Consider the following 24,422-nt stretch of genomic DNA (forward strand, 5'->3'; position numbering starts at 1 on the left):
GGAAGAAAAGAAGGATGGAAGAGGAGGAAGAAAAAAGGATAGAAGAGAAGGAAGGAAGAAAAGGATAGAAGAGAAGGAAGAAGGAAGAAAAAAGGATGGAAGAGAAGGAGGAAGGAAAGAAGAAAAGAAGGATGAAAGAGGAGGAAGAAAAAAAAGAAAGATGGAAGAGAAGGAGGAAAGGAGTTTAAGGGGGTGGCCTGTGGACTTCCAGGAAGGCCTTTATCAGGTATTCTGGCTCACTGTGGTCTGTGGCCTCAGTTCCCCTCAATCAGTGATGCTTTCAGTCCCAGAGCCCTGCACACACACAGAGGGGTGAGAGGCTGGGTGCTATGTCTGGCTGAGCTGGTTGCTGTGGCAACTCCGTGTGGGATGCGCATGGTTTCCTTGGTAACACTTAAGAGCTGGGTTGGTGGGTGGTAGGGAAGGCTGGGGGATGAATGTGTGCCAGTCAGGCTCATGTCACACCAGCTGGGAATGACGCTGAGCAAGGATAGAGTGGGGGAAACCATAGTTGGGTTGAGGTTGGTATTTGTGAGTCTTTGTTTTTGTCAAAAACAAAAAAAGTCTATTTCCCAGAGGACCTGGATTGTGGTTTGATGCATCACTAGGTCAGCCTTGGTCCTTTTTCCTTCAACAATCCATTTTTTCCTTCCTCTGAGCCCCAGGCTCCCGAATCCTGGAAATGGACCTTGCTGGCCCCTTTCCAGAAAAGACTTAAGAATTGGGAGAAAGAGGGGGAGATGGTGGAAGGCAGGAAGGCACTCCAGGTCAGGATGGTGGCTGAACCTTGGATCAGAAATTTTATCACCTAGGGTTTATTAAAAGATACTTATCATCAGTCATTACCCGTATCCTCTTGCTCTATCTAAATGAGCAGGTGGTGAGTCGTGATGGAATAGAAAGGGAGAGATAGAAAGAGGGAGAAGGGAGGAGTAGAGGGAAAGAAAAAGAAAAGAGGATAAAATACAGAGAAATAAGGCTAGGAACCCTGTAGCCAAGGGTGACACAAAGCTGGTTTCTAATCTGAGGACTGGATCAGTTGGGCCACGGAGAGCTGCAGTGTTGGTAAGCTGGCAGGCAAGATTCCAGACCCTTGCACCCAGTTCAGTGATGTGAAGGAGGGCTCTGTGGACCTTATGGTCTCTACCAAAATTTGGGACTCTGGACATGGTATTAGGGGTATGAGCTCTGGGAACTTCAGAGACCCATCTGAGAGTTAGAACTCTAGCCATGGCATTTGAGAGGGGAAGAAAAGCTTTGTGGGCCATAGAATCTCTACAGTGTTGAGTGGCAGTTTCTGGGGCCAGAGCTGGGGGCTGGCCTAAGTTTTGGGTCTCATGTTTGATGGCTTAGCCTTGGCCAGCCCACTCCAGATGCCAGCCGGGTATTTGTGTCCAAGAAGATTTCAGCACAAAGTCATTATGGGCCCATTGCTTGTCCATGCCCGGTACTTTCTCCAGGGTGATACTAATTCCTTAAACTACCTGCCCACTCCCCCCCCCCACCCCCCCCCCCCCCTGCCCCCACTCTCCTTTGTAGAGGAGATATGAAATTCCTGGTTACAAAGTCCTTGATGTGGTCTGTACAGGGGCTGGGCTTGGGAGACAGGAGAGAAGCAGAGATACAGCCTGGGGCTGTGGACCCAGGACAGTCCCTCTACTTCCTAACACTTGACTACAAATTCTTCTTCTAAGTTCAGTCTCCCTGTGGGTGCAGCTGTACCACCTCTTCTTTGCCTTCCTTGTCATGCCACTGCCTTGTCACTGGAGTTGGAACAGGTGCCCACCCCACTCTCCAAGTTGTGTACACCACCAAAGACTGACTATTGGGGAAGTTGGGGGGTGGTAGATTTTCCATGAGGACACCAGCTGTTTCCAGGTATCTTTCCCCTCCCTTCTGCTTGTGTTCACTAAGGTCCATAACTAGTTCCTATCGTCCCTAGAGCTGCTCTGACCTCCTCCCAACCAGCCCTCCTGCTCTCCCTGCTGTCCTTTTTTTTTTTTTAAATTATTTTTAATTCATGGAATAAAACAAGCATTTCCATAACATAGTATAATATGCACATGAAACCGCAAGCCCATTACATACAACTTGCTATTCCTTTTAAATCTATAATAAAATTGTCATGTAAATTTCTTTTTTTTCCTGCCCCCCCCTTAAACTTTCAGACCTTCTCATCATCCTGGCCAAGGTGCATAGGAAACTCCCTTTATGAATGCTGGTCAGCACCACCTCTGTTGCCTTCAACCCTGAGACAGGCAAAGGACTTTGCCAGGGTCACACAGCCAGGAGTTGTCAGACACGAGGCTGGAACCTGGTTCTTTCTGGCTAGTTCTCTTGCCCTGCTATGCCATGCTGAAGAAAATATAGGCAATTTTCAAAAGAAGCTACAGTTTCAAAGAAACTTTAGGAAAGACAACAAAAGACAAAAACCTAGATGTAGTGGCTAGTCCAGCTTACAATTTCTCAGTTCCTATTCCTCATCTCCATCCTGTTTGGGAGATCTGCCTCCCACTCCCCTGGGGCTCTCCTCTTCTCAGTCGGTGTCATCCCCCTTCCTTCTGCCTTTTCCTACAAGGAGCATAACAGATTGTGACTTGCAGTGTGGAGAAGCACAAGCATATCAACCATGGTACAGTGAAAAGATCGCTAGTTGTGCTGTCAGATTACCTGGGTACAAATCTCACCTCTGGTACTTACCTATGTCTGTGTCCTTGAGAGTGTCACTTAATCTTTAAAGGTCTGGGTTTCCTTATATGTAAAATGAAGGGATGGGGCAGTAAGGTGGTATAGTGGATAGAACATTAGCTGGGTCTAGAGTCAGGAAGACCTTGAGTTCAAATGTGGTCTTAGTCACTAGCTGTGTGACCCTGGACAAGTCACTTCACTCTGTTTGCCTCAGTTTCCTCACCTGTAAAATGAGCTGGAGAAGGACATAGAAAACCACTCCAGTGTCTTTGCCAAGAAAACCCCATAAGGGAACATGAAGATTCAGATGTGACTGAAAAAACCACAGCAATATTCCTAGCACTTAGCACAGTGCTGAAATAGCTGAACAACAACAAAGAATGAAGGGGTTGGATCTGTGATCCTATGGACCCATTCTAGAGACACAGAGGCCATAAGGTGAGCCTTCTTTCCCTTCTGTGAAGGGTCTTTCTCCAAGAGTCATTTCTTCCTAAGTTCATAGGGCTTTACAAATTCGCCCTTTCATGCCTCATTTCCTACCACCCCCTTCAACAATCACAAGGTAGGTTACTCTCTCCCAGCTAGTCTTTAACTCCTCATCTCCTAATCTAGGCCCAGTGAGAATTCCAGCCTCTGCCCTTCTTGGGATCCTGGCATCCCTTTTTAGCATTTAGGGCAGGGAGTGTTTTCCAGTCAGTATCTCTGAGGCATCTGAGTTTCTCAGGATCTCTGAAAGTATTCCAGCCCTCCTCTGAACGCCTATAGCACTCTGTGAGTGTGTTGTTATAGACCATTAGAGCTGCAAGGGGCCCTAGAGATCGTGTCAGCCGACCCCCTCATTTTACAGATGGGAGGGGTACTGCCATGTGCCTAGAGGCAGGAAAATGTCTCCAGTTTTTGAAAAGTGAAGAGGGTGCATCTTACAAATAAATGACCATGAGCTTCAAAATTCTAGAAGGCATTATTACAAGGATGTTTCAAGAGCATTTAAGGAAAGCAGAAGTGATCACTCAGAGGCATTGGATTCATACAAGACAGGGTACACATAACTTACCTCATTTCCTTTTTGACAGGGTTATCAGGTGGGTAGATGGGAAGAATGTCTTAGATGCAGCATAACTAGATTGCAACAAGACATTTGAAAAAAAATCTCTCATGAGAAACTTGTGGATGATATGGAGAGTATGGCTTAGATCAGTGGTTCCCAATATGTGGGCCCTTAGACCCCTGGGAGGCCCTGAAGGATCATCACATTCTATGTTTGAGAAGAGATATTTCTATACATGGACTAAATCATGTCTTATACATATATATTTTATTATTTTTAAATATATTTTTATAACCATTGAGATTAATAAAACACAAACTCATTTAATAGTCCTCCTAAATCCTTGGTAACATTTCAAGATAGCAATGGTACAGGTGCCATCTAGTAGCTAGGGTGGCACAGTGTAGAGTCCTAGGCCTGGAGTCAGGAAGACCAGAGTTCACATCTGGCCTTAGACACTTATTAGCTAGCTGTATGACCCTGGGCAAGTCACTTAACCTCTGTCTGCCTCAGTTTCCTAACTGTTAAATGGAGATAATAATAGGACTTATCTCTGAGAGTGGTTGTGGGAATCCAGTGAGATAATATTTGTAAAGCACTTAGCACAGTGCCTGGTACATAATAGATGCACAATGCATGCACATTTCCTTCCTTCCTATCGTCATGTCAGAATTTGTGAAAAATAATCCTGTAGAAGGGAGTCCTCGTTAATTAAAAAATTTGGGAACTAGTAGATTAGATGATAATACAAAGGTGGTTGAATGGTTGAGTGACCCAAATGTATCAATATCAGCCTGAAGGGAGGCCTTGAGTGCAGTGGCCCAGGGCTGGTCCCCTTGCTGTGCAACAATTTTATTATTATTATTTGCTTTTTGGAGGGCAATTGGGGTTAAGTGACTTGCCCAAGTTTTTGTGTTAAGTGTCTGAGGCCGGATTTGAATTCAGGTCCTCCTGACTCCAGGGCTGGTGCTCTATTCACTGCACCATCTAGCTGCCCTGTGCAACAGTTTTATTAATGTTTTGGATGAAGGCACCGATGGCATATATCAGTTTTGCAGATGGCTCAGAGCAAATATGGTGAATGACAGAGTCAGAATCCAAAGAGACCCTGAAAGGCTAGAACAATGGCTAGAACTATATGTAAAGAGATGAGTTGGTTTGTTTGGGGGGGGGGGTTAAGTGACTTGCCCAGGGTCACTCACACAGCTAGTAAGTGTCAAGTGCTTGAGACTGGATTTGAATTCAGGTTCTCCTGACTCCAGGACCTATGCACTATGCCACCTAGCTGCCCCATAAATAGATGAGTTTTTAAAGGGATAAATGTAAATTCCTACAATCAACTGTGCAAGTATAGGATGGGGGAAACATGGCTGGACATAACTCATGTGAACAACATGGGGGGCAGTTTAATGAGACATCTTCAAGATGAGCCAACAGCTTGATCCAGCTCCCCCCGTACCTCCCCTAAAATCCCTGCCTTGACCTAAGACTGCATTAATAGAGGTCTGACATTAATATAGTGTCCAGGATGAGGGAGGTGATTGTCATGCTTGTTGCTCCCCCGTGGTCCAATCACATGCTGAGTATGTTGGTCAATTCTAGGTTGCGTATTTTAGGAAGTAGATGTATAAGCTGGAGTGTGACCAGAATGCTGAGACTATGGCATATGAGGATTGGTCAAAGGACCTGGGATTGTTAGTCTGGAAAAAGAAAGCTTAGGAAGGAAGGAAACATGCATTCATTAAATGCTTACATGCCTGCACTGTGCTAAGTGATTTACAAATATCTCATTTGATTGATCTAATAACCCTGGCTAGGCCAGTTTACAAATCCTCATCTCCTATTCCTCAGCTCCATTCTCTTTGGGAGATTTGTCTCCCTCTCCTCTGTGTTGAGGAAGGTACTAACTTTATCCCCATTTTACACAGGATAAAAGTAAAGTAGAAAGAAGCTAAGTGACTTGTGGATGGGGCCGTCTCCAGTTGTCCTGATTTTTATCTTGCCACTGGACTCAGATGACTCAGGAGAATAAAGTGAGGCTGGTGACTTTGCACAGCCCTCCCTCACTTAAATCCAATTCAACTGTAAGTCATGGCATCACATTCCTGATGTCAGGATCCTTTTGAGAATGAAAGATAAACAACACACACACACACACACAACTTGTAAATAGTAAGTGTCTGAGGTGTGATTTGAACTCAGGTCTTCCTGAATCCTGTCCCAACTCTCTAATCTTTGCATCACCTACCTGTTATTTAGGGGGATTGTGATGCCTACCTTGAAGTATTTGAAGGGCTATTGTGTGGGCAGCTAGGTGGCTCCATAGTGCACAGAGTGCCTGACCTGAAATCAGGAAGATTCATCTCCCTGAGTTCAAATCTGACCTCAAACACTTACTGACTGTCTGATCTTGGGCAAGTCACTTAATCCTTTTTTTGCCTCAATTTCCTGAACTGCAAAACTGTAAAATGATATGACAAAGGTAACGTCTTTGCCAAGAAACCCCCAAATGGGGTGACGAAAAGTTGGACGTGACTCGGCTGAACAACAACAAATGTGTGGAAGAGGAAATGAATGAAAGTTGTAGAGAAGCAGATTTGAGCCTGATTAAAGGCTCAAAAAAGGTTAGGACAAATTTCTAAACAATTAGTGGAATGGGTAGTCTCAGGAGGTAGTGGGTTCCCCAACACTACAAGTATTCAGGCAGACATTGAATGACCTTTTTCAGAAGCACTTGTTCTGGTATAGGTTAGGCCAGATGATCTGTGAAATCTCTTCCAATTCTGAGATTCTGGGAAACTGAGGCCCCCTATTCTCCATTTTATTGTCTTTATATGTGTATTTATCTTGGCTTTCCTAGTAGACAGTAAAGTCCTTCAGCCTAGGAGCCAAGTTTTTGGTCTTATTCACAGCCTGACTAGACTCGGGTGGGGTCATCAGACCTTTGCCCTAGGGCAGAAGATTGGGAGGGTATCTATGGCACTATGCAGTGTCCCTCCATCTTCAGCACTCCCCTCCTTTTCCCCTCACTCCCCTCACTCAGGTGCAAAAATTGCTAGTTACAGCTCTGTTCTTATTCATCTCTGTCCTCCCTTCCATGCAGAACACAAACTGAACAAAAGAGGTATTAGTGAATGTTCCTTGAATTTGAATGAAAATTCTGTGCCAGGGAAATCCCATGTAGGAGGAAGGGCCTTGACTGGAAGGAGCTGGTCTGAGGCAGTCAGGGAGTTGGTCAGGTGTGTGGAGGTGGGTTTAGGGCTGGGGCTGGTGGGGCTTTGGTACAAAGTCATGGGAGCAGAACAGCATCTGGCCCCAACCTGATTATCTTACTGCTGGCCTTGAGTGATATACACAGTGATAGACACTCCCTTCAATGTGGGTACGATCTCCAGCAATAAATATTTCATGCCCCCATCTGTCTGACTACAGGTAGTTACGCAGCCTTCCTGTGCTGAGCAGAATAAGCATTACAGCCCCGATTCCCTCAAAATCCCCACAGGCTGCTAGGGGAGGAGCCACCAGTCCCTGACCAGCCACCAAGTAGCTTAGTTTCCCTGGGTGGAAAGTTGCAGATGGAAGATCCTTATTTGTGTGTTTTTCCCTCTCTTGTAAAACCCTCAGTGGAGACAGAGGGCGGGGGAACCGTGGCAAGCAGCCACCTAACTCCCACCCTGGGGCTTAGGACCTACTCAATTATTAAACTGTCCAACAGAAGCAGAAAGGGCAGGATTGATGGCTGTACCATGCATGGAGGGGGGAGGGAGAGGAGGTGAAAAAGAAGGAAGAAGAAAGAGGAGGAGAGGGAGAAAAAGAAAGAAGGGGAGAGAGAGAAGGGGAAAGAGGAGTGACAGAGAGACAGGAAAACAGAGGAAGGAGAGGAAGAGAGAGAAACAGGGAGGGAGAGGGAGAAAAAGGAGAGGAGGGAGAGAAAGAGAGAAGGGGATAAGAGACAAACAGAGAAGGAGAGAGGGGGGGAGGGAGAGGAGAGAAAGGGAGATGGAGAGAGAAACAAAAACAGAGGAGGAGAAGAGAGACAGAGAGAGGGAAGAAAGGGAGGGAAGGATGGGGGAAGAGACACAGAGAAGACAGACAGACAGAATGGGAACGAGAAAGATAGGTCTTCCTATAGTTTCCTAGGAGCTAAGTTAACTATTTCCAGAGGTTGATGTATAGTTGGTACTAAGTATTTTCTGAGTTGAAAGTAATTGCTTATGCTGGTTTATTTTTTCCTTTATTATTAAGTGTAATGATTAGTTATTCTCCATACAGCTATCTGTCTTGGAACACAGCAATCAGTCCAATCCAATCCAATAATAAGGCATTTGTTAATGTTTAATGTGCTATGTTCAAAGTCACTGCCCAATGTAAGCCAAGATCTGCCCTCAAGCTGTTTACATTCTACTGGCAGATGAAGGGATTTTCTCATGCATTTGTTCATTAGCCCTCCATAAGAACTCCACGAGGGAGGCAAGATATGGACAAAGGTCCAGGGAGAGACCGACCCAAAGTCACACTTTTTACTTAGTGGCAAAGTCAGGGCTGGAAACCCGGTCTCCAGCATCTAGTGATTTTTCACGTTGCCTTGAGTGAATCAGAACTGGTGATAAACAGGTGTAGGGAAAGGGTCTAAGTGGCTGGCAATAATTCCCAGTTCTGACTCCCAGGACAACCCTATCCTAGAACCATAGGTATTGAAGGTAAGAGAAGGATCTCAGCTCTGATCCTTTGTGTCCATCCATTCCCTATAGAGGGAGAGGGGTCAGACTCTCTACCTGCCTCCTGCTCCCCCTCCCCCTCCCAGAGGCTTTGGCTTTGATGAAGGAGAGTATGTTCTCTCACCAGGTGCCAGATTGGACACTGGTCCCAATTGTGTGCCTGCTGTTGTCTGTGACCAGGAGAATTTGCCTGAACACACCCAGCCAGTGTCTCATAGAGGAAATCCCCAGAGCTCTTTTCAGTAAAGAGAAAACTAGCTAGACACAAAGGAGGCTTGGAGAACACAGAAGGACTCCTCTTCCTCTCCTCCCTCCCCTCTTGCTCCTGGCAGGTGCTTTAGGGTTGGAAATGAGGATGTGGAGAGGGGGAGGGAGGGACTTTGGCTGGAAGCCAGGTGATGGAGGCCATTGTTGTGTTATGAATCTTAGGATACTATTCTGAAAGAACATCCTGGATGGAGAAGTCAACCATACCGGGAAATTGGGAATCAGGGAACTGGGCTGCATAGAATCAACGAAGCTGTCTTTGATACCCCTAAGGCAAAAACCCTCAGAGGCTCAGAGCTTTTGTGTAGGGGCCTAAAGTGAGCTGAAAGCTTACATTTAAAGGAAAAACTTTCTCAGAAGCTGATGTAAATCTTGAACTTCTCTTGTCTGGTATCCAAATCTGTGTCTCCATTGTGCTAAGGAAATAGATAAAATTAAGGGTGACTTGTGTCTCCCAGCCAAGTAAAGACCATCTTTTCTAGGGGCTGAGACTCCATTCTCAGAATCAGTTATATATGGTCAGAGTCTAGGGGTTTTTTGTTGTTTTTGAGAGGGGAAGGTAATGCAATTGGGGTTAAGTGACTTGCCCAAGGTCACACAGTCAAGTGTCAGATGTATGAGACTGGATTTGAACTCAGGTTCTTCTGACTTTGGGGCTGGTGCTCTATTCACTGCACCACCTAGCTGCCCCTAGGTTTTATATATATTTGGGATTGGGGTTCCATTTCCAGCCTCAAAGGCCCTGAGGCTCTGCCATTAGATGTCCCATGATGAGAATCTTAGTCATGTGGCCAGGACTGAGTTTCTATTCCCAGTGTTCAGTAGAATCACTGAATCATAGGATTTGGAGCTGGAGGGGTATCTTAGGGATCATCTAATCCAGCCCTTTTATTCTTACCTAAGAGGAAACCATCAAGGGACTTAGCCAAGGTCACACAGTGACCAAAGAGCTGGCAGATTTAAGTCCTCTGATTCCTTCCCTCTGCTATACCCTGAACAATCTAGAGTCAGATATGCCCTTTCTGCTTCTGTGGAAAGCTTCCTCGGCCAGGAATTAGGAGGCCTGCAGTGCAGCCCTCGTTTCACTGAATGACCCTACATAAGCTGCTTACATTCTCTAGGTCTCCATTTCTTCTCCTGCGCAATGGGGAGGATTATTCTGGCTCAGCTTATCTCACATTGGGTTGTAAGGGTGAATGACAGATACTTAGAAATACAGGAAATTGAAAGCAAATAGGTCAGGTCTCTAGCCTTGGTGTATGATGTCCATACTTTCCTGGTGGGGAAAACAGGGAGCCTTGCCCCCTTCTCCCCTCAGTTAACAAGAGGCCCCTTCCCCAGGAAATCTGATCACAGACTCAGTATCTCTCCTTTCCCTCTGGGATGTCTGCTCCTATCTTCTAGCCCCAAAGGGGAGGATTGCTCCACAAGTAAATGGGGGATCTAACTCTGTTGCCGAGCTCACCACCTACTATCTCCACTAAGTCCAAAAAGGCTTGTATTTCCTTTGTCTAGAAATTCCAGGTCCAGGTAATTAGATTCCTCCTTCATACAAAATGTGAGCAAAGTACAGGGTACTTCCATCATTGTCTGGTGCCTTTAGGACTGGGGCTGGTGGTGAGGCTACAGTCGAGTCCTGGAATTGTCAGTGGGCCTTTGGTGCTCTTTCCCTGGGCCTGCCGATGCTCATGTTCAACTCTCTTTCAGCATCTGTCCCCTGGTATATGGCTTCAAAATCAGATCATAGAGTCCCCAAGGAATGAATGGCCAATAAGGACTTAAATCTCCTGAGGAAGTATTACCATTCTCACTGAGCAGTGACTTTACCCAAACCAGTCTGTATCTGATGGTGGAATTTCAGGCACCATAATCAGGCTAGGGGCAGGGATATTATTGGAAGGGAGTGTGTATGTGACAGGAAGGTCTTCCTGGACCTCTCAAATCACCACTTTAAAGGAGGCAATGGTACAAACAGGATAAGGTAGGAGCAAGAGGGGGTTTCACCTTGTCCTACAGCTTTCTGGATAGCCTTGGACAAGTCACTTCATTTTATTATCTACAAATGAGTGAGTTGGCTAAGATCTCATTTGTTTGCCCTGGCATCATATGGGTGTCCACCACTGATGGGGCTTTGCTCTAGGAATGCTGATACTTCCTTGAAAAGGTGTGAATTTCTTGCCCAGTCAACTCAATTCAATTTCAGTTTAACAAGAAGAAGAGGGAAGGAAATAAGCATTTCTATAACAAGGCACTGTGCTGAGTACTTTTTATAAATATTATTTTGTTTGAACCTCACCAGAACCCTAGGCGATAGGTGCTGTTATCATCCCTATTTTACAATTGAGGTTAAGTGACTTACCCAGGGCATACAACTAGTAGGAAGTATCTGAGGCCAGGTCTGACTGCCTCTGGTATATTTATCAGTTTCTCACTATGTGTAAGGCATTGTGTTAGGTGCTGTAGATAAAAAAAAAAAACCCTAAAGAAGAATGCCCTCATGGTATGGGCAGTCTTTGGGGGTGTAAGACATGTTTCACAAATAAATATCAAGATATTTGAGACTGGAGAGAGTTATGGGCACTAGGGAGACCAGGAAAGGCTTTGATCTGTACAGGAAGCCGAGGATTCTACAAGGGGGGGGGGGGTGAGAAGGAGGGGGGGGCAGGGGGACAGCCTGTGCAAAGTCATGGTGGCAAGAGAAGGAAAGAAGGGAGAGTTTGGGGAACAGTAAGTAGATTGTTTTGACTGGAAAGTAGAATGTATAAAAGGTAAGAGGCGTCTGGGAAGCTAGGCTGGAGCCAAAGAGTGAAGGTCTGGTTGGTACACACTGAGCTAAGGCATTTGTAATTTTGTCCTGGAGACAAGAGGGAGCCAAAGAAGACTCTGGAGTGATATGATTAGAACTGTACTTTAGGAAGGATTATTTTGGCAGCTGTAAGGAAGGTGAATGGATAGACAAATGGATAAAGCATTTATTATGTGCCAGCCACTGTGCTAAGTGCTAGGAATACTGCTGTTGTTCAGTTGTTTTCAGTCATGTCGGACTCTTTGTGACTCCTTTTGGGATTTTCTTGGCAAGGATACTGGAGTGGTTTGCCATTTCCTTCTCTGGTTCACTTTACAGATGAGGAAACTGAGGCAAACCGGGTGAAGTGACTTGTCCAGGGTCATACCACTAGTATCTGAGATAGAATTTGAACTCAGGTTTTCCCGACTCCAGACCCTGCTTTCTATCTATTGCACCAAAGAAAGACAATCCTTGCCCTTAAGAATCTTATCTTAAATTGGGGGAAGGTGACACATGAAAGGGAGCTGAAAAGAGGCTGGGGTGGAAAGGTAATGATAATTAATATTTATATATTGCTTACTGTGCCAAGCACTGTACTGAGAGCTTTACAATTTTTATCGAATTTGATCCTCACAGTAACCCTGGGAGGAAGGTGCTACTATTATCCCCATTTTACAGATGAAGAAACTGAGGTAAACAGTGGTTGAATGATTTGCCCATGGTCATACAACTAGTAAATGTCTGAAGCTGGATCTGAACTCAAGTTTTCCGGATCCCAGGCCCAGGGCTCTATCCACTACCTCCTAGCTACTGACATGGGGCGGAGGGGAAGGTAGAAAGGTGGTCTGGAGCATTATGGGTTGTTCTAGGTTTGAAGAGAATATGTTGGGTACTTTTTCAAATGGAGAAGGACCCCTCCATCAGAGGAAAAGACCGTAGGGATGGAAGCCTTGCCAGCATAAGAAGGTGGCCACCAGGGTGAAGGTAGAATCAGTGATTGGTGAGGGGAGAGACCAGAAGCAAGGAAATTTAATTAGGAGGCTATTGAAAGAGTCCATCTAAAACCAGGCACGGAGGGCTAGAAAACTGTGCATACCCTTTGACCCAACAACACCCCTACTAGAGCTGTATCCCAAAGAGCTCAAAGAAAAAGGAAAATTAAGAATATTTACAGCACCTCTTTTTGTGGAGGCTAAGAACTGGCAAAGGAAGGTATGCCCATCAATTGGTGGATTGTGATGAAACAGTATTTGTACTATGAGAAATGATGAACAGGAGGACTTCAGAAAAACCTGGAAAGACTTACATGAACTGATGCATAGCGAAGTGAACAGAACCAGGAGAACATTGCACCAAGTAACAGCAATATCATTTGATAAAGAACTGTGAATGACTTGGCTATTACCAGCAAGATAATAATCCAAGACAATCCCAAGGGACTAATGATGAAGCATACTATCTGCCTTCAGAGAAAGAACTGATATTGTTTGAATACAGACAAAAGTGTGCTGTTTTTCACTCCTTTTCTTTCATTTTTTCTTTTATTTGAGTCTTCTTGTACAAAATGACTAATATAGAAATGTTTTACATAATTACACGTACATAACCTATATCTGATTGCTTACCAACTTAGAAAGGAGGAAGGGAGGGAGGGAGGAAGGGATAGAATTTAGAACTCAAAACTTTAAATAAAAATATTTTTAAAAATTGGAAAAAAAATGAACTGGAGGCAACTGGTTTGCGAAAGAAAACTAGCCTTGGGGTCAGTTAGTCTTGGATTGAAGTCTTATCTCTTACATATGCTGGTTGTGAGACCCTGGACAAGTCATTTAGCTTCCTTGAGGTTCTGTTCCTTATCTGTAAAATAAGGAGATAAGACTAAATGTCATCTATGGTTTCTGCCAGTTCTAAATCTGTGGTCCTATCATCCTAGTCTGATGGATCACCCATTTTGATTCAAGGATGGGCAGGGACTTTACTTTCTCCTTTTCAGAATGGGGGAAATTAAGTCCCAGAAAAGGAAAGGGATGTGTTATGGGTCCTACCATGATAACAGGAGCAGAGTAATGAGAATTCCCCAGACTCCCAGCCCTACTATGGGCTAGCACATTATGAATCACCATAAGCATAGATAGTTCCTGCTGATCTAGAAGTCTTGGATGGGAGGGACAACGTCACCAGCTCCCATGGATTGAATTATCTCTATGCAGACAACTCCAAGATCATTTCCAACCTTAGTTTTTCTCCCAAGCTTCAGGCCTGCAACACCAATTGTCAACTGGACATTTCCAACTAGGTATCCCATTGGCATCTCAAATTTAGCATGCTCCCCCCCTCAAAAAAAGAGGCGGCTAGGTGGCACAGTGAGTAAAGGACTGGTCTTGGAGTCAGGAGGACCTGGGTTAGGATCTGACCTCAGACACTTGACACAAAAAACTAGCTGTGTGACCTTGGGCAAGTCACTTAACCCCAAGTCACTTCCAAAAAAACCCCCACCAAAGTCTGCTATAAGAAATTTTTTTTCCACCCCTTCACCCCTTGCTCAAACTCTCCCTTCTTAGGAACTTTGCAGTTTCTGCCAAGGGGACTTCTACCCTTTTGGTCACATAGGTTCCCTAATTATCTTGGACCCCTCATTCTCCATCCACATATCCAGTCAGTTGTCAAGTCTTGATTCTACCTACCTTTGCACCATCTCTTGTGTTTAAACCCTGGTCTCCTTTAATATGGCCACTTATCAAGTTTCACCTGGACTGCTGCAGGTCTCCCTTTCTCTAGTCTCTCCCCTCTGCAATCCAGTGTTCATATAGACATTCTTTTTTTTTCTTTTAGGAATGTAAGCAGTTTAATCTTATTGAATCACTCAGGATTTCTCTTTCCTGTTTACCTTTTTAGTGTTTCTTTTGAGTTTGGTATTTGAAAGTCAGGTTTTCTATTTAGCTCTGGTCTTTTCATCAAGAATGCTTGAAAGTCCTTTGTTTCACTGAATATCTTTTCTCCCTGAGTGATGATACTCAATTTTGCTGTGTAGGTGATTCTTGGTTGTAACCCTGGCTCTTTTGCCCTTCAGAATATCATATTCCTAACCATCTGAACCTTTAATGTAGAAACTGCTAAATCTTCTGTTATCCTGACTGTGGCTCCACATTATTTGAATTGTTTCTTTTTGGCTGTTTGCAATATTTTCTCATTGACCTGGGAGCTTTGGAATTTGACTATAACATTCTTGGGAGTTTCCATTTTGCAATCTCTTCCAGGAGGTGATCAGGGGACCCTTTCAATTTTTTCCCTTCCTTCCCTCACTCCATTCTAAAACAGCAAGGCAGTTTTCTTTGATAATTTCTTGAAAGATGATGTCTGGGCTCTTTTTTTTAATCACAACTTCCAGGTAGTCCAATAATTCTTAAATTATCTCTCCTGAATGCAAATTGTAGGTCCGTTGTTTTTCCAATGAGATATTTCATATTTTCTCAAATTTTTTAATTCTTTTGATTTTGTTTTGTTGTTTCTTGATGTGTTACAAAGTCATTAGCAACGACTTGCCCAAATCTAATTTTTAAAGAATTATTTTCTTCATTGAGCTTTCCTACCTCTTTTCTCATTTGGACAATTCTGCTTTTTAAGGAGCTCTTTTCTTCAGTGAATTTTTATACCTCTTTTGTACTACTTGACCAATTCTGCTTTTCCAGGCATTCTTCTCTCCATTGTATTTTTGTGCATCTTTTACCATTTGATCTATTCTCTTGTTTAAGATGTTATTCAGTATATTTTGGTGCCTCCTTACCAAGCCACTGACTTTTTTTGTGATTACCTTGCATCACTCTTGTTTCTCTTCTTAATTTTTCTCTACCTCTCTTACTTGATTTTAAAAATCCTTCTTGAGCTCTTCCATGACCTGGAGAAAATTCATATTTTTCTTTCAGGCTTTGGATGTAGGAGTCTCTGACAAATCCAACATAGGAAATTTATTAGCCTGAGATCAGGAAAGAATAAACATAAAAGATGCAGAGGTAACCATATAATCCCTGTGATCATGGAGGGTGAGTGGGAAATAGGCAATTACCTCTTTCTTGATCTGATTCTCCCAATATAAAAGGAAACAGTCCTCATGCTTCAAAACTATAATGGAAGATAGAGTCAGGGAGATCATTAGCTTGCTTTTGTTCATCTGATGAGGAGTCCTTCAGTGATGAGTCACCATAGCTTGATGTAACACTACTCCCAAAACTTCTATGTGGTGACCTCCTCACCTGTGCTGAGCTGAGCTGAGGGACAATGCTGAGTACCTGTCTCATATAGACATTCTTAAAACAACTGTCTCTCCATATCACTTCCCTGTTCAGTAAACTACAGTGGTTCCTTATTAACTCTAGGATCAAACACAATCTCTTCTGTTTGACATTTAAAGTCCTTTACAACCCAACCCAAACCTACCTTTCCAGGCTTATATGTATAGACTAGTATTTACACATTATCTCCCCTTATAGGAATGTAAGCTCCTTGAGGGCAAGGACTATTTCAATTACATATATATGTATAACTATATATATCCAGCACCTAGTATAGTGTCTGGTATGTAGTAGGCACTTAATAGATGCTTGTTGATTTATTTATTGGGTTGGTAGTTAATTCTGCAAACTTACTGTGTGAACCAGGCAGCTCTAGGACCATACTGGAGAGCAAAAGGAAGAAGATTTCTCAAAGAGGAGGAGGAGGAGGAGGAGCACTGGGGAGAGCCCAGGAGCATTGTATGAACACCACCCGGAAGAAGGGGAACCCCTCCCCTCTGGAGAGGCCGGGACTATCAGTTACTCATTTACTCAGTATTTCATGAGCTTCTACCATGTGCGAGCTCCTAGGTGAGACCTTGAGGGGGATGGGAGGAAAAGGAACCTCACTCTCTCAAAGCCTGATGGAGAGATTTTACATGAGTGAAATGATCAGAGAACAGTTGTTGTTCAGTCATACCTGACTTTTCAAGACCCGATGTGGACTTTTCCTGGCAGAGATACTGGAGTGGTTTTCCATTTCCTTCTCCAGCTCATTTTACAGATGAAGAAACCAAGGCAAACAGGGTGAAGTGACTTGCCCAGGGTCATGTAGCTAGTAAGTGTCTGAGGCCGGATTTGAACTCACAAAGATGAGTCTTTATCCTCTGCACCACCTAGAGAAGACAGTATATAATTATGAACCAAATTGTGCCCTAGAATCTAAATGCTGGAGGGGTTCAAGGAGGGGAGAGATCAAGGAGGGCTGGGGTGACTAGGGAAGGCTGCCTTTGTATTGGCAGTAGTACCTAAGCCCCTAGCACAAGGCCTTACCTTAAAGGAATGATTCTCTCATGGCCAATGGCTAGAGGCAGGTTGTGTAGTGGTGAGGGTGCTGAACTTTATTTCTTTTTTTGCCTATTTTTTTTAGGGCAATTGGGGTTAAGTGACTTGCCCAAAGTCACACGGCTAGTAAATGTGTCAAGTGTCTGAGGCTGGATTTGAACTCAGGTCCTCCTGACTCCAGGGCTGGTGTTCTATTCACTGCGCCAACTAGCTGCCCTGGGTGCTGAACTTTAGAGTCACTTGACCTGAGTTCAAATTCCAGCTCTAGATCATTTTTTCCTGTGGGCCTTTGTTTCCTGAAGGGGTGGCATTAGATGACTTCTAAGGTCCCTTCCAACTCTCGACCTGTGATCTATGCTCTTTTGGTGCATCCCTTCCCTCCCAGGGGGGTGGGGAATGGTCCAAACCAGGCATTGATGGTGGAATCTGCAGGCAGCTACTGGGGTTGTTTCATGAACCAGATGAACAGTGACATCAGCCGGGCTTCCCTGGGCCCTGTCAGTTCCATCTGATTAGCACCAATCAGACCTTAATTTGCACTGAGAGGCCTCTGGGAACAGAAGCATAAACTGAATGTGTCTTGTCTTATGGAATGGAAAGGGCAAAAGGAGGGAGATTGCCTAGGGACAGGCTAGGAGCTGGCTGCCTGACAGCTGTTTGGATGGATCTCACACAAACTAGGCGTGGGGAGATAAGACATTTTAAACCATCGTGTGAGAGGCCCCTGCTGGCTCTACTTTCCCTTGATGGTGGTTCTGGGACTTAAATCTTTGTTGTATTTCCCTCCTCCCCCATCCCCAATCCCCCAGATCTTGTTTAGATCAGAGCTTGGCTAAGAAATGTCTACTTCAATCAGAGCTGTAACTTAGAGTCTTTGCACCTGGCGCAGGCGGGCCTTCAGAGAGGCCGCTGGACCTCTGATGTAGTCATAGGGAAAGAAGGGGTGGCTTTTTCCTCCCTTGATTTCTCCCAAAGTGCACCTTCCTTCCCAAACCCCACAATGTTCCTAGGGGAGGGAGAGAGGACCAAGAAGCATGAGGCATAGGCAAGATAGTTTCTAGACTCTGGGAAAGAGGAAACACCCCACCACATATTGGTACCTGAGGCAAAGCCCCATTCACCTCATCCTACTTCTAACTCTGGTTTTAGTTCATCATCAGATAGAATACTTTAACCCTCAGCTCCAGAAAACAGTTTGTTCCCTTTGACAGGGTCCATATCCTTGGGTCAATACTGATAAAAAAAAAAACAAAACTAAGAAGCTGCCTTCCATGACGTTTTCATAGACTCCTGGAGTGTCAGAGCTGGGAGGGATCTTACGGACTGTATTTAGCTCAGCCCCCTCATTTTCTAGAGGTAGAAGCAAAGGTACAGGCAAGGTTAATGACTGAGCCAGGCCTACACACACAGTCAGTGCAGAGCGAGGTTGGAGAACCAAGGTCCAATGACGTCTCGTCCCGCTCTTGCCATAGCACTAGACTTCCCCTGCACTTAAACCTTTTGTATCTGTTCCCTTCTTGGAATAGCTCTCTCTTTGGCAGGGCTAGTGCTATTAAGCCCCTTTTATAGAGAGGCCAATAAAAAGAAAGTTACTTGCCCTAGGGCATTTATTGAATCCAAGGTACAGCTGGTACCAGAACCCACACACCCCAGTTCTCAGTCTCAGAGTCTTCCCACCATACCTTTGCCCTCTCCTCTCACCATCACCTCAAGGGCATTTCCCTTTTTCTAGTGACCTTCCCATTCATCCAAATGAGGAACAGGCAATAATAAAGGATAATTTGCATGATCAGGGCCTCAGACTGAACAATTTCCCAGACTTTTGCTTTCAAGCCTTCCAACCTCATTCAGCCCTCACCCCTCACCTCAGGGAAAAACCCCGGATCTCTAGGATGGCTGAAAAGGAGGAGGATTCTTTAGAAGGAAAGCAAATGCTTTTATTTTGTGACTTCATCCTGGGAGTAGAGAGGACAAAAAGCTCCTTAAGGGTTAGGGGGGGTCAGGGAAGTCTCCCAGGAAGATGTTGGGCTTACACTGACTGTAGGAAGTAGGATTTGGATTGGCAAAGAGGAGAGGCATTCCAGGGGATAAGAGAGGCAGAAGAGAGCCTGGGGGATGGGGTTCAGTGCCTAGCCCCCTAAGCTATTATCCTATTTCTTATCTCTCCTCCTTTTCCCTGCCAAGCTCTTAGAAATAGTGGCCCACTCTTGATGCCAGCATTTCCTCCCCACCCACTCACTTCCCAGCCCCTTATAATCAGTCTTCTGATACCACTACTCTATTGAAAGAAGGACTCTCTCCAAGGTTACCAACGGTTTTTTAGCTGCTAAATCCGGTGGCCTTTTCTTCTCTTCTCCTTGATCTGTAGCTTTCTGCACTGTCAGCCCTTTCCTCCCTTCCCCCTCCCGGGCTTTGGTGATATTGTTCTCTCCACATCCTCCTATCTGACCACCATTTGCCACTCTCCATCTCTGCTTCACCCTCTGTCCTCCCCCACCCCCCAACCATGAACATCCCTCAGAGCATGGGCCTGGCCTCTCTTCTCTTTTCACCCTACACCCTCTCTTGGTGATATCAATATTCCCCTGATTTTAACAATCATCTCCTTAGAGATGATGCTTAAATCTATATATCCAGCCTCAATCTTTCACTAGAATTCCAGGGCCACTCCACCAACTGCCTACTCGATATTTCTACCTGGATGTTTCATTGGCTTCTGAAACTCAGTACATCCAAAAAAAATTATCTTTCCTCCAAAACCTGTCCCTCCTCCAAACTTCCCTATTTCTATTGAGGATACCACCATCCTCCTGGAATCCAATTTTTAAATTTTGGAGTCGTCCCTGACTTGTGCCTTCCCTTATTTATCCTCAATATTTAGTAAGTTGCCAAATCTTGTCAATTTTACCTTGGTAACATCCTTTCCTTATGTCCCGTTTTCTCCACTTACACAGCCAGGACCTAGTCTTACCTGGCCTGTTGTAATAACCTCCTAATTAGTCTCTCTACTTCTGTTGTCTTCCCCTTCTTCCAATCTGTCCTTCTAATAGCTGACAAAATCTTTCTAAGAACAAATCTGACCATTTGGCTCCCCTGCTCAGAAACCTTCTGTGACTCCCTATTACTTCTAGGATATCCTGGAATTTATCATCCTCCATGATCTTACCCCAGATCATCTTTTCAGCCTTACCCCAGACTATTCTAGCCCTAACCCCTTCATGTGCTCTATATCTCAACCAAATTCAACTAGTAGTTTACTCCCTCCCCCACCCAATTCACTATTCCAATACCTTCTTTCTTGTGTTACACAAACTGTCCTCCATGCACTTCCTCCTCATCTCTTTTTCTTCCCTCAAAGCTCAGTTCAGGTGGCACCTCCTTGTAAAGCCTTCCCTGATCCTCCCAATTTTTTACTCATTTAAAATTTTTTAAAATTGATAACTGTTGTTTTCATATAACCTACAGTTCCTAGTATGTCCCTCCTTCTTCCTCTTCCCAGAGAGCTATCCCTTATGACAAAAAAGAAAAAAAGAGGAAAAAAAAGTTCAGCAAAACTAACAAATGTATTGAAAAAGTCCGAAATTGGAGCAGGTAGGTGACACGTTGGACAGAGCACTGGCCCTGGAGTCAGGGGGACCTGAGCTCAAATCCAGCCTCAGACATTTACTAGCTACGTGACCCTGGGCAAATCACTTTACCCCAGCTGTCTCTTTTTAAAAAAAGTATGGAATTATGTGTAATATTCTAGAGGTGCTTGCTTGTATATCTTCTTGGGGGCTAAACTTTAGTCATTATAATTTCACAGCAATCAGTTAATGTTTTGTCCCTCCTCAAATTCCCTTTTATTTATATATATGATATATAATATAAAATATAATGTAACATAACAATATATACATTTATAATATAAATATATATTTATATATAAGAAATATCCAACTCTTCCCTCAATCCCAGTAGAATGTAAGCTTTTTGAAGGCAGGGATAGCTTCTTTTTTTTTTTTGTCTTTGTATCACCACTACCTACCATAGTGCTGTGCATATCATCAGTCAGTTGATAGATAAGCATTTATAAAGTGCCTTCTGTGTGTCAGGCACTAAATAAATGCCTGTTTATGATGACTGAACTAAATGAAGGGACCAACTGAAGTGTGGTTAGGATTTCGGCTAAAAGATAGTGATGAATAGGCAGGATGGGAAATCCTTGTGGAGAGCCTTGAATGCCATAGTGAAAACGCTAGGATTTAGAGCTGGAAGGGACGGTGTGATCAGCTAGCTAGTCCAGTTCCCTCATTTTACAGATTACGGGCTGAGGCCCTGAGAGGCTAAAAGTCTTAGAGTTTGGAACTTCCATTCTATGGAGGACAAGGGCTGTTTCTCTTTGTATTCCTGGCACCCAGTACAGTGGGTGCTTAATAAAGGTTTGTTGATGCTGAGTACATCTGTCCGGGAGTAGAGAACCATTGGAGATTCTTGAACAAAGAAGTAACCTAAGTGAGAAGGAGTCCTACGGTACTGGCTGTAGGGGAAAGGGGGCGTGATGGGTAAGACAGCTCCATAATTAGACGCTCATTATCTGTCTGGAGGGAAGGGAAGAGAAGAGTGCTTGGAGGTCGAGCAGGTGGGGAGCAGAGAGAGAGCTGAACCTCCCCTGGTCTCCAGGTAACCTAGGAGAAGCTGCCGGGGAGGACAGGAAGAGATCTGATAAAAACAGGCAGGCCCAGGGGCCATGGGGAGCATGGTGGGAGCTCTCCCTCATCTCTGGGTCCTGTAGACAAACAATCACTTTTTCATTTTTAGTGGTTAATATTGGAAATGTGAAGGTCTGTTTAGTCTTGTCTTGCTAACATAAACCAGCCGGAACAGGGCTGCTCCAGGGGAGTTTGCAGCAAGTTTCCTTATTTGGAATGACATTCATTGTTTCTCGCGGGGATTCAGCGGGGCTTCAGGGGGGGCAAGGCTGGATCAATGGTACTTGTGGTTTGTCTTAACTGGGACCATCCAAACAGGCATTAAGGTACTGGGGCCTACCCAGGTGGCGCTAAGGGATGCCCCAGGTGCTGTTCTCCAGGCTGGGTGTTCACACTAGACGGCAGAAACTCAAAGCCTCTCCTAAATGAATCAGACAGTTTGGGGTCTTATTTTACCGATGAGGAAACTGAGGCAAGAAATTACTTGGCCAAAGACACACAGGGAAGTCAGTAGCCAAGGGAGGACTCTGACTTAGTACCCTGAACAATCCAATCAGTTCAGTGTTCCTTGCCCTCACTATCTCCCCCCCCCCCTCCCCCGCCCCACTCCCCTGGTGTGGTTTCCAGGCAGGGAGGAACTGAATTGGGGCCACATGGAAGGGAAATAAGGATCAGAGCTATATCTAGAGCAGCATAAGGGGATTTTCCTTAGGGTGCTGAATTTAGAGGGTGGCTACTAACACTTTTGGCCCTTTAACAGAGTAGAATCGAGAGGGCTTAGCACCTAGTTAGCAAGAATAATTAGTTCAAGTAGAAAGCCACCAAATGATCTGGCCTCCTCAGCTGCAGCTTCTCACTGATGGGTGTTTGCTGTCTCTGTGCCTTGCCTATGAAGAATTCACATGCTACAGGATCCAGATGAAGTTTCTGGCATTTGTTTGGGGGGGAGGGGGGAATCTTGGTCATGGCTCTGCTGGTAGGAAAGCGACCTTTAGTTTTGGGGGAATTGAAGGTTCTTGGAAGGGCTGATGACTCCCAGCTGGGCTGAGTGGTGATAGGTGGGCATGGGGAGTAGAGGAAAGAAGTGAGGACAGAGAAAGGAAAGAAAAGGAGGCCAAGATGAGACCAGGTGCTAGGAGCTAGGAGACCTGGGTGGACATTCTGGCTTAGCATCTCACTTGCTGTTTGCCCTGTTTCTCTGAAACTCATTTTCTTCATTTATATAATAGCCTTCCCCCTGCCTACTTCCCTCACAGCGTTATTGGGAAGATCAAATGAGATAACATTAGTGGAAACACTCTGGGAAGCGTAAAGCACTTTGCAGATGTGAGCATTATATTAGAGAGGGTCCTCAACTGACCTTTGGCAATGGCCCCTCCTTGACCTTCCAGGGCAATGGGTGGCCTTGCTCTGATGCTAATGACCTATGTGAGGCCCTTTCTGGGCCTCAGTTTCCTCATCTGTAAAATGTGAGAGTTAGACTAGCTAATCTTGGGGATTCCTTCCAGTTCTGACATGCTATGGTTTTGTGCCCCTGAACCAGGCTGTGTTGTTTGTACTCCACTTGGGTGCTGCCCACAAAGGCCACTCTTGTGCATGTTTGTACATTTCAGGCCATTGAGACAGACCTAGGAGCATCAGTGGGGAGAAATGGAGTCTATGGGGTTTTTAATAAGAGAATAAAACCCAACGGCATAAGTCCCCCCTCCCCACAAGTGAAGTTTTTTCCTGTTGTCTTGGTGACTAAATTCATGCTCTAAGTGTCTCTCCCATATTTTCTGAGGGGTATTTTTATGCCTCTGTCTCTGGTTCCATTCCAGTAAGTGTATTGGAAGATTTTTTTTTTTGAGTAAAGAAAATCTATCTTCCATTTTTAAAAGAGTTGATACTTTAAAAAAAAAATTAAAAAATGAAGTCATAGACTTCTGTTACATAAAGATATTTTAAAATGTATATTAAATTTAACACAGTAATAAAATTGCTGAAATTCTTTCTATCTTTTTTTAATTAAAAAAATTTTTATTTTTTAGTTCCAAATACTCTTCCTTGCTCTACTACTTTTCTCTATCCATTAAGAAGACAAAAAGTGGTCAGCACTTTCCAAAACCCTTCTACCTTCTTCATCTTCATAACATCCACACAAAGTAGTTAGGACTGGTATTATCATCCCCATTTTACAGATGTGAAAAACTAAACTGAACTTCCAAGACATGAAGTGACTTAGTGGCCAAGGTTAAACATTAAATGAAAGTCATGACGATATAGGACCAAAACCTGAGTCTCCTAGTCCAGAGAGCTGCTGTACTCAGCTTTGACTTTAAGCCTCCTTGGAAATGTTCATCACACTGACCTCTGAGTTGGGTGAAGAAACTTAGTGTTGCCACTGAGGGATGGGAGGCCAAGAATTCATCTTTAGTCAGTAGCTTTGGTTTGCCATGATGTCACATTCTTCTCAGCCCCTCTCCCTTATGATCTACACTGAAAAGAAACAGAATGAGGTTTTTTTTTCCCCTAAGAAATCCTTTCATTTATAAACACATTTTATAAAGTTAAACACTCTCTGTGGTATTCAGGCAGCAGACTAAAGGCCATATGTAGGAGGCACAGGGGTTCTGGAAATCTTGGGAAATTGGATTAGCCTGTGACTCCTAGGCTGGAGCTAGGGTCCTGGTATATCAATAGGTTTCCTCTTCAATTGGGACCTTTCCAGCTGTGTTTATAATGGGCCAGGTTGGGCTGGACTATTTGTTCCTGGACAGGCTTGACCACTCTTAGAGCATGGTGTTGGGTTTCTCTAAGCTGCAGATTAAGAACCAATGGGGCTGAGCTGGGGTGGGGGTGGGGGGGGGAATATGGACCTTCCCCACTGCCAGCTGTGCTGTGAGGGAG

General features: G+C 44.4%; 1 protein-coding gene across 1 annotated transcript in view; it reads left to right on the forward strand.

Moving 5' to 3' along the window:
• The window catches only part of NEURL1 (neuralized E3 ubiquitin protein ligase 1), a 102,565-nt gene that overhangs the window by 13,857 nt on the left and 64,286 nt on the right, over window positions 1-24,422 (forward strand). The gene's annotated exons all lie outside the window — the stretch shown is intronic.

The sequence above is a fragment of the Petaurus breviceps genome, unplaced genomic scaffold, assembly GCF_028583685.1.
Source record: "Petaurus breviceps papuanus isolate PSGF00001 unplaced genomic scaffold, PetGlider_PUasm1.0 37, whole genome shotgun sequence".
Lineage (NCBI taxonomy): Eukaryota > Metazoa > Chordata > Mammalia > Diprotodontia > Petauridae > Petaurus > Petaurus breviceps.